This window comes from Numenius arquata, chromosome Z (genome assembly GCF_964106895.1).
Source record: "Numenius arquata chromosome Z, bNumArq3.hap1.1, whole genome shotgun sequence".
In the NCBI taxonomy this organism is placed as follows: Eukaryota; Metazoa; Chordata; class Aves; order Charadriiformes; family Scolopacidae; genus Numenius; species Numenius arquata.
The window spans coordinates 61,403,103-61,414,036 of NC_133616.1; positions in this window are offsets into that span (position 1 = coordinate 61,403,103).

A 10,934-nucleotide genomic window follows, 5' to 3' on the forward strand; every position below is an offset into this window, starting at 1 on the left:
ATCTGAGCAACTTGAGGCAGAGAAGGCAACTGCATAGTTCTATATTATACTACACTAAAGTATAGTACTATAAAGAAGGAGAGGAGGCAAAACCAGGAAGCTCTGTAATTTTTAAGAAAAAAAAAACAAACAAACAAAAAAAAAAAAAAAAGAAAAAGTATAGCTCTTTCTAAGAATTAATCTCTCCCTATGCCAAAGTAAATCTTCCTGGCCCTGGATGCTGAAAAGATAGGGTACCCAGGAGTCCTGCATAAAGACCCTAAGCTCCCAAAGGAAGCAAAGTTTCAGAGACAACTCTTCTTGGTTATCTTTAGCTGACTTGTAAGTCTAATATGCTCTGAGATTTTTTTGGTCCTGGTTTAATCCTATTCAGAGATGCCTAATTTTCCTAGTGCCTGGGCGATCCATGGTTACAGATTCTCTCAGAGAATCAGAAATTATTTTCCAGTGCCAAGACACTAAAAGTAGGCTTTGTTGTATCTGACAGACCAGTTTCTATATTTTCTTCTTAATCTAGCTTTATTCCAATTTTAACCATACGTGTGAGCATTGTTGAAATGAGTGTGATTAAAGCCTGTACTTAAATGGCTTGTTGAACAGATTGTCCTAATTGATGCATATGCTTAGGTGTTCTTTAGAAAGTCTAAAAATAGGTAACCCTAAAGTACTGTCATGAAAGGAAGATGAATTACACAGAGATTTTTCTCTTAACATATGGAATAAAAAAATACAAAATTCACGAGGAGCTAAGAAAAATAGTAAAACCTAACATCTTTACCTCAGAGAAGCTCTGATTAATTTTTTTCTGAAAAACAGGTTTTTTTATTCCATTAAATAATCTACCACATTTAGTAATCTGTTTTACTAAATACCATATTAGTTCCCCAAAAATAAACTCCAAAATTTATCAATTTTTACCTATGTATTACCAAAATATAAAATTATCAAGTTACTAAGATATATTTATGTATATGTAGCTTTATCTATTTTTATTTATATAATAACAAAAGATAAAAAACACTGGCACGGCAGTATACTATGACAGAAAAAAAAGCCTGTGTCTGTATGTGTATATAGGCTTCTGTAACCAAATAGATAGTACGGGGTGTTCACTTGTTAGCGATAGTAGAAAAAGTGCTGTGACAGCATTATTTCCAATAATTTCATATATACAGAACAATAATGGATGAAATAGGTATTTACTTCCTGGTTACAGGTAAGAGTATGCTTCAAAGCATAATCATAGAACTGTAGAATGGTTTGGGTTGGAAGGTACATTCAAAGATCATTTAGTCCACTTCCCCTGTCATGGGCAAAGACATCTTTCACCAGATCAGGTTGCTCAAAGCCTCATACAACCTGACCTTCATCACCTACAGGCCTTGGTAAAAGGTCTTCCTCGATCTCTCTTATAAGCCTCCTTTATATTTTGAAAGTCTGTGGTCTCCATGGAGCCTCCTCTTCTCCAGGCTGAACAACCCCAAGTCTCTCAGCCTGTCCTCACAGGAGAACTGTCCCAGTCCTCTGATCATTTTTGTGGCCCCCCTCTAGACCCTAACCAGTCCATATCTTTCTTGTACTGGGGCCCTCACAGCTGAACACAGTACTCCAGGTGGGGTCTCACGAGTGTGGAGTATAGTGGTAGGATCCCCTCCCTCGACCTGGTGGCCACGCTTCTCTTGATGCAGCCCAGGATACAATTGGCTATCTGGACTGTGAACGCATATTTCTGGCTCATATTCAATTTTTCATCCATCGATACCTTCATGTCCTTATCTATAGGGCTTCTTTCAATCAATTAAACCCCCAGCCTGTACTGATTCTGGGAGTTGCCCCGACCCTGGTGCAGTACTTTGCACTTGGTCTTGTTCAACGTCTTGTTCACATGGGCCCACTCTACAAGCCTTTCAAAGTCCCTCTGGATGGCATCCCATCCCTCTAGTATATTCTGTTTGGAGATTTTACCTCCAAAACCTTTGGTAGTGGCCATTTTAGTAGGCAGAATAGGAATGCAGGTAAATTGGTAAATATTCATACATTACTGGGAATGGTTTTCTCTTTACATAAACAAGCAACACAAAATATCAGTCAGCCAAACAGTATATGAGAATAAAAATAACTCAGTTTTTTTTCTCTTTTCTTTTTCTCCCATTGCATGACAGATGCCTTGATCACTGATTTATAAGTGTGATAGAGATGTGCACATACACATGGGTAATTTCACTGAAACATGGGAACATTTATAGTAAAATATTTAGAAAGGCAAAAGTAGTGTTTTCCCATGACAGATGTAAAGTATTTGGATTTCTATAGGATATGGTGGATTTTTATAAAATTAAGAGATTTTACCAACTCTAATTATTGTAGAATATTTTATCCAAACTTTAACATACCAGGAAATTGCAAGCATTAGTATTACTCCTAGGGAGATCACATCCTTTACTGTTATACAATCAATGAATAACAGGAAACCTCTTCCTAATTATGTCTTCTTCTCTTTAATCTAAATAACAGAGATTCAGATTATTGGCCAATAACAATTGTATTTGCTCTTTGTTAGAAGCAAACATTCTGTGTATTCATTTTGATAGTTACATTCAAGGAAAGAGCAGATTTTTATTAATTGGTATTTCTATGGAGAAAAGAAAAACTGCTCTGTTTGTGAGTTACAGAGTTAAAATTTTTCTGAGAAGAAAGTGTGCTGCCAAACTCTAGTTTAGCTTCTGAGCTTGTGCTATTCAATTCCAGAAACTTTACAGTAGATTGATATCACATTGATTTTTAACAGGAGCCATCAGGTTATAGTCTGCTGTTGTTGATAGGATATAAAGACATCCACGTATCTGGAGCTGCAACAGGTCCTAAATATCCTCATTTAAGAAATACGAGCACTAGGCCTGACACAAAAATATTGTTTTCATAGTAGTAATGTAACAACATTGGTAGAGGATGACTTTTTTCCATACAATGTGGCAGTAATTGTAACTATAATTGCTGTAGAAAAAAGTCTTAACATAAAATGTTCCTAAAATTAACATTCAAAAATTTGACAAGTAAATCATTACCATGTATGCATTATGGATTTTGGATGGGATTTACAAGAAAATAAGGAGACCAGAGCTGGAATGAATGTGGTATAGAGACTAGACTAACTAATGAGAGACAAAGAAGCCAAAAAGGAGCAGATGAGAGGGTGGGAGTAAAGCTGGAATGCGAAAGCACAATTCTAAATACATGTTGTATAAGGTACTTCCATTGGTGGATCAAGGCAGACTACAGTTGATTGGAGAACAAATAAATTCTAATTAAAGTGGAATAGTAGAAATAATTAAAATATTTAAGAAAACTGTGAATAAAATTATTGACAGTAATTTTATAGTGGATTAATGTGAGTAAAATTACTGAGAGCCTGTTAATGAAGATCCTGTCTCATGTTGGGAAATTTCATATATATTAGCTTTAATTTAATTTCCTGAAAGTACTACACCTTTTGTTTTTCATTTGTTACTATTATCAGTTATTAATCAACTTGACTCATGTCAGAAAAATTAAAATGGTAAAAGATATCACTTAAATTAATAAAAGCCTAACCCTTAAAAAGTGACCTGAAGGATTTTAGGTACGTCTTTAGGACCCACTTGTAAATTAAAGCAATTTAAAAAAAATGTTAGCAATTTGAATAAAATTAGATCAGAAGGTCTAGTAATCTGTAGTTTGGAATGATTAGTCTGAGTTTCCCTGACTACTTTTTCAGGCACAATTATGGGCAATATGAAAGAACTACACTTATTTCATTTTTCATTGTAAACTGGAAAGAAATAAAATTAAAAATAATGTGACAAAATGGAAAAATAAATTTAGATTTCCAGTTGAGTGAAATCTCTCCCCTTTCATTTTGCAAAAGAAAGAAGGACATTGCTGAAAGCAAGGAGAGTGCATTACTTTAGGCAGAAATCTACCATATTTTTGAGAACCTATGTCTGCAAATAAACAAACAAATGCAAAACCTCATCTGCCTACAAAAGCAAATAACATGATGTTTATATTTGTGAGCATTAGTCACAAGAGAATAAACTAGATTTAGATTGCAAAATAGTTAAGAGCCAGAGAGATGCTGAGAAAAAAAAAATTAAATTTACTTCAGAGAACACAGAGATCTAAAATCCAGAACTGATTGAAGAATATCTGAAAACTTCATTGCATTAAAGTGACAATTCACTGAAATCATAACTTTTTATGGCTAAATTATGACTAAATTTTTTACAATGAATAAATTATTTAAAGGACCTTTTGGCAGACCTATGAAGAATTTGTTCATGACCCAGTTTTTCATTTTTTATTCTAGTAAACTAAAACCTACTTGAAAAAGTAAAGTAAACAAAAAAGAATTATTTTGTAAGTTCAAAAAATTAACATTTTTATAAGGCTTTTCCTTTATGAACGTTTTCATGTGATAAGCCAGATCATGTCATCTTCTTCCCCTCTTCTCTCAGTTAACCTGTGGACATTGTCAAAATTTCAACTGTTATATTTAGTCTGAGAAAGGAAAACACATTGATATCTTCAGGGGACATCCTGCGCAGCCCTACTTTCCTAGATTAGTATGAATGATCTGTTAACTGAAGCCTAATTATCAGGATATTGGTGGTCTATTTTTATAAACATACAAACACTCTGTAAAAGGAAGATGTGAATTTTGGACTGGCAGAAATGCAGAATTCATGTTAAGTTTATATAGAAATGAAAATTTCACGAGACAATCACATCCCTTACTTTCTGTTATTGATCATATGCATCTCAGAATAGATAAAGTTTATCTGTTTGCTCCAGGCTACCCAATATATTTATTTAATCCCCAGGGCTATTCATAGCCTTTTCTGTGAAGAACACAGTATTTTTAAAATTTATTTTTCTTTGCTTTTTCAAACCAGTGTGCTGTGGGTGATAATGAAAAAATACATTTAGGAATATGAAGAGAAGAAACCTCCTGATTAAGTATCTTTACCTCAATGTTTTACCAAAGTTGTTTTTATGTCATCTGAACTTTCAAAACCAACTGTAGTGTTAATGAAGAACATATAAGAACAGTCAGAGTTAGTGTAAATTTAACGAACATTTCCTCATCTGAATATTGTACTGAGTTCAGTCCACAGTAAGGACCTGGTTCTTGCTCTTGTACCTCAGTATGGCTCAGAGAGGTGAGTGGATGGCACAGCTGCTCATCTTTCAGGTGGCACAGGAGGGCAATGGGCACACTGGCACCCCCTGATGCAGATATACCCACTGAGTTACAGCTTATTTCTGCAATTTAACATTGAAGTCTTTCTTCAGGTTTAATTGCCCCAATGACAAAGCTAACTGGCATCAGATGGTGCTTTCCTAGGGCCTAAGCAGCTCTCTCTATATAGCTCCTGTCTGCAGCCTCAGCCTGCTAAGTCTGCAAGGGGCTACAGCAGCTTTCTCACTGGCCTGTCCTGCAGCCATGCCACTGCAGGGGCTCAGGCCCATGCCTTGGGTCAGCTTATAGAAATTTAATCTTTTCTGGACATGCTCCAAATGATAGGCTAGAAACAAAGAATTAAATTGTAAGGGCCAGGAATTTGTGACCCCTGGTGAAATATTGTGATACTAGTCTTCTGGCAAGGTTAAGCTCCCTCAGAAAACTTTGAGACTCTCTTATGGAAGTCTTTTAGAAATACGGGTCAGTCCAAATGAGGTGGGTATCTGGTGAGAAAACTGTGACAAGAAATGGTGCATGCTCTATTTCTAAGTAAAGTATTACCTGGCTATGCTATTTTTTTTTCCAAAATAAACCAGAAATTGTGTATTTTCTTCATACATAAATTGTTAATGGATAATTGGGATTTTCTCTCCAGCTTTATGATGATTACTGAAGTACTTTACTAAACTGATACAACTGATACCTTGTCCTATGCTGTTAAAAAAATTCAGTGGTGGAAGATAGCCACAAGGGGTTATACATAGGGATACAGAGATTTCTGAAAATTAGTAAGTTATCAAGTCTCCAAAACTATTAAATTTTCCATTTAACTGGATTGTAATAGTAATTTATAATTATAGTTCAATGTTATTAAATGGAGTAATCTAGGGAATCTTGTTCTTAATGGTACTTAGTAATAGAACTCTTGAATTCGATGTATTTTACTGAGGGAAAAAAAGTATATATATGTGTTCAACATATAAAGCATAATCTGTGCTTTACAGGATGTGGAAGGTAGCAGTAACTTCACTAAAAAATGACTTTCTGGAATTCTTATTTTTGCTAAGGCTTCATTTCTCTCGTTGTTTAGGCAAAATAGCTGTACTGTTCCCTCTCCACACAAAACAAGGAAACGTATTATTCAAGCTATGGAGCTATCACATAGTAAGTACTTGTGTTTATGAAGCACTATGCTATATTTATAGCTATTTATGACCTTTTTGTGCTATTTCCCCTTGCCACTCTCAAATCTTTCCTGGAAATAAAGCTTAGGGATGATGTTTTGATTACTGATAGAATTTTGATGCTAAATTCACCTTTGATGACAGCAGACCTGAACTAGATTAAAAGAATGAGTATGTCATAGATTATGATGTTAATTGTCATAAAAGTCCCCTTATTTATGGGAATTTGTAATTGAGTTTTTAAGTAACTGTGTAAATAGAATCTTACTGTAACAGTTTGTGCTTTGGCTTGCTTTAGTTTATAACTTCACAGGAACGACTTACTGTCAGGGTTTGGCCTCAGATGGCAACAAAGAACCACGTGGCAGCCACTCTCTCAGGTCCTCCCCCACGGCCTTGAGGGGAGAATTGGAAGGAAAAAACCTGCAAAACTCATGGGTCGGGACAGAGGCAGTTTAACGGAACAGCAAAGGGAACAAGAAAACAATAACAACATGGATACAGGAATGTAGAAACAGGATTACGATACCACCACTCACTGATGGCACCCAGGATGCCCCAGCCCACTCCCAAGCTGCCACTTCCTGCCCCCCTCCCCCTGCCAGCTCCCAGCTACTCCCTGGGCATGGCTCACATGGGATGGAATACTTGTGTCCATGCTAGATCCTGTGGAGAATTAACCCTAACCCCACCAGAACCAGGACATTTACTGTGGCTAGTAGGAGTATTTATTGTTTTACCTTGATCTCATCAACCTCATGCAGCCCTTCATATTTCATGCTATCTGTATACACCTAAATTTGGAATCCAGTGAGGACACCTGTAACCATTCAATCTAGAGCAGCTCCATGATGAACCCTCAGTTTAACTTCTTCTCAAGAGGCATCTATTTCTTGAAGAAAAGGAGTAGTAATTAATACATCCTGACTCTTTTGATGTTATTAATACAAGTGTATTCTGAAGAACAATTAGGTACTGCTTTGCTTTTCCTAACAAATTCTTCTGTTCTAATTGTTTTTATATTAGCTGTGTTGAACAGTGGCAGCATCTTGCCCTTAGAGGCATTTGCTGTGTAGTTGTTTTAGCAATGCTATTGACATTCTGGAGATTTTTTCAGTCATGTATATCAGATGTGCCATACTGGATTACACTAAGATCAATCACTGCCAATACACACAAGTTCCTTGATTACGTCTCAGTGAAACCTATTAACTCCTACAAAAATATCCAAGTACTCAATATTCTAAGGTGAAAAATTGAAAGAAGATAAAATTTCATGGTGATCTGGATCACATTATATGTTAAAGAAGCAGCATGAAACACAATTGGGATTACACATTCTACTCCTGTTCACCTAAAAAAGTTATTTGGGAAACAATGGTTTCTAGATAATTCCTTATTATTGCTAAGTGTAATGTGCCAAGCATATTTCCTTTCATTGATTATGAAGAACTCCATGAATTTAGTTTTGTTCTCTGGATCTCAGGTATGCTGACATTTATGTATTCTCAATATTTGTTATTTTGTACACTTTGGCTATATTCCTTTTTCTCTTACTGCTTCTTCTCATTCCCTAGATAAGATATCACAATCTTGTTAAGATCCTTCCTCATAGGAAGTCTCCACTATTTTAATTTTCACCTTTGAGCCACTTCTCTTTCTGATATGCTTTATTATTTTTTTACCATGAGGTGACCAGAACTGAACTCGGTATTCAAAAAAACACATTTAGAAGAATAGCTGATTAAATTTTCATGAGCCATGCTGTTTTTCCAGGTAAATTTATAGATGTTCATAACCCCTCATTATGAAACATGAATTTTTATGAACACACAGTAAAATGTTTCTGAAGATTTACCTATCGTCAGTTAACGAACTATTCATGACGATTATATGATAGTCCTTCAGCACTGTTCTTGTGGTATTAACAGTGTAACTCACATTAACATTAAAATTATGAATATTGTGCTGCAAACATCTCTCTATTTGGACTTTTTTTTATGTTTGCAAAAGTACATGGAATCATGGAATCACAGAATCATAGAATATCTCAAGTTGGAAGGGACCCGTAAGGATCATCAAGTCCAACTCCCTGCTCCTTGTACGACTACCTAAAACTAAATCATATGAGTAAGAGCATCCATCATCCAGACGATCCTTGAACACTGATAGGGTTGATGCCATGATCACTTCCCTGGGGTGCCTGCTCCACTGACCAACCACCCTCTCAGTGAAGAACCTTTTCCTAAAGTCCAATCTGAACTTCGCTTGACACAACTTCATACTGTTTCCTCGTGTCTTGTCACTGGTCACCAGAGAGAGGAGATCAGCACCTCTCCCTCCACTGCCCTCCTTGAGGAAGCTGTAGACAGCCTTCTCTCTTTGAAGCTGAACAAACCAAGTGACCTCAGCTGCTCCTTTTAAGTCTTGCACTCAAGGCCTTTCAGCATCTTAGAATCATAGACCCACAGAATATTCTGGGTTGGAGGGGACTTTTAAAGGCCATCTATTCCAACTCCCCTGCAACGAGCAGGGACATCTTCAACTAGATCAGGTTGCTCAGAGTCCTGTCCACCTGACCTTGAATGGTTCCAGGCATTTATCACCTCTCCAGGCAACCTATTCCAGTGTTTCACCACCTTCACGAGAAAAAATGTCTTTTTTTATGTCCAATCTGTATCTACCAGCTTTTAGTTTAAACCCATTACCCCTTGTTCTATTGCTACAGACCCTATGAAAATGTCTGTCCCCATCTTTCTTCTAAGTCCCCTTTAAGTATTGAAAGGCTTCAATAAGGTCTTCTCGGAGCTTTCACTTCTCCAGGCTGAACACCACCCAACTTTCTCAGCCTTTCTTCATAGGAGAGGTGCTCCATAGTTCTGATCATTTTTGTGGCCCTCCTTTGGACCAACTATAACAGGTCCATGTCAGGGATCCAGAGCTGGATGCAGTACTCCAGGTATGGTCTCACCCTCTACCCAGGTAGAACCAGCCCTCTACCCAGGATATGGTTAGCTTTCTGATCTGCAAGTGCACATTTGCCAGCCCACGTCCAGCTTTTCATCAACCAGTACTCCCAAGTCCTTCTCTTTTCCACCGGGCTTCTCTCAATCCCTCAGCCTGTACTGGTACTTGGTGTTGCTCCAACCCAGGTGCAGAACCTTGCAGTTGGCCCTGTTGACCCTAATGAGGTTCGCATGGGCCCACTTCTCAATCTTGTCCAGGTCCTTCTGAATGGCATCCTATCCCTCAAGCGTGTCAGCTGCACCACTCATCCTGATGTCATCACCAAACTTCCTGAGGGTGCACTCAGTCCCACTGTCTATGTCATTGACAAAGATATTAAACAGCAATGGTCCCAATACAGACCCTTGCGGAACACCACTTGTCACTGTCTCTCCACCTGGACACTGAGCCATCGACCACTAGTCCCTGGATGTTACCATCCAGCCAGTTCCTGAATAGGCCATCCATCAAATCCATGATGAGAAGGACATTGTGGGGGACTGTCAAAAGCCTTAGAGAAGTCCAGGTAAATGATATCCATAGCTCTTCTCTTATCTACTGATTTAGTTAATCATAGAAGGCCACTAGGTTGGTCAGGCAAGACTTGCCCTTGGTGAAGCCATGCTGGCTGTCTGGAATCACCTCGCTGTCCTCCATGTGCCTTAGCATAGCTTCTGGGAGGATCTGTTCCATGATCTTCCCAGGCATTCTTCTTTCCACGTTTTACTAGAATCCTTTTAGCCCAACCCATCAGCCAATTGCTCACCCAACATATTATGTACTTGTCTAGCTTTGTACTGGACAGTTTATCCAGAAGGATACTGTGAGAGACAGTATCAAAAGCTTTGCTAAAATCCAAAACTACTGCATCTACTGGCTTCCCTTGGTCAACTAGATGGATGACTTTGTCATAAAAGGAATTTAGGTAAGTCAAGCAGGACTTTGCCCTTATGAACCCATGCTGGCTATTACCAGTGACTGCATTGTCTTTCAATTGTTTTTCAATAACTCCCAAAATAATGTCCAAAATTTTACCAGACACTGAAGTGAGACTGACAGGCTTGTGATTACTGGGATCTTCCTTCTCACCCTTCTTGAAATCTGGGACAATGTTTGCCAGCTTCCAGTCACCTGGGACCCTTCCAGACTTCCAAGACCATTGATAACTAATGGAGAGAGTTCCCATGATGACATCGGCCAGTCTTTCACTACCTTGGGATGAATCCTGTCAGGATAGATTTATCCTGCCCTATAGATTTATGTGCTTCCATCTGGAACAGCAAGTTTTGAACAAGTTCAGGTTTGGCTGGAAGTTTATCATCCTCCCAGTTGTAGTCTTCTAACACAGGGCTTTGGGGGTCCCAGGGCCCATCATTGGTGTTGAATACAGAGATGAAGAAGGCATTAAACATCTCCGCTTTGTCTATGTCCCTGTTTGTGAGGTGACCAACTTTGTCAAGCAATAGACCAATGTTATCTCTGATTCTCCTTTTTGCTATTAGCATGTTTAAAAATCCCTTTTT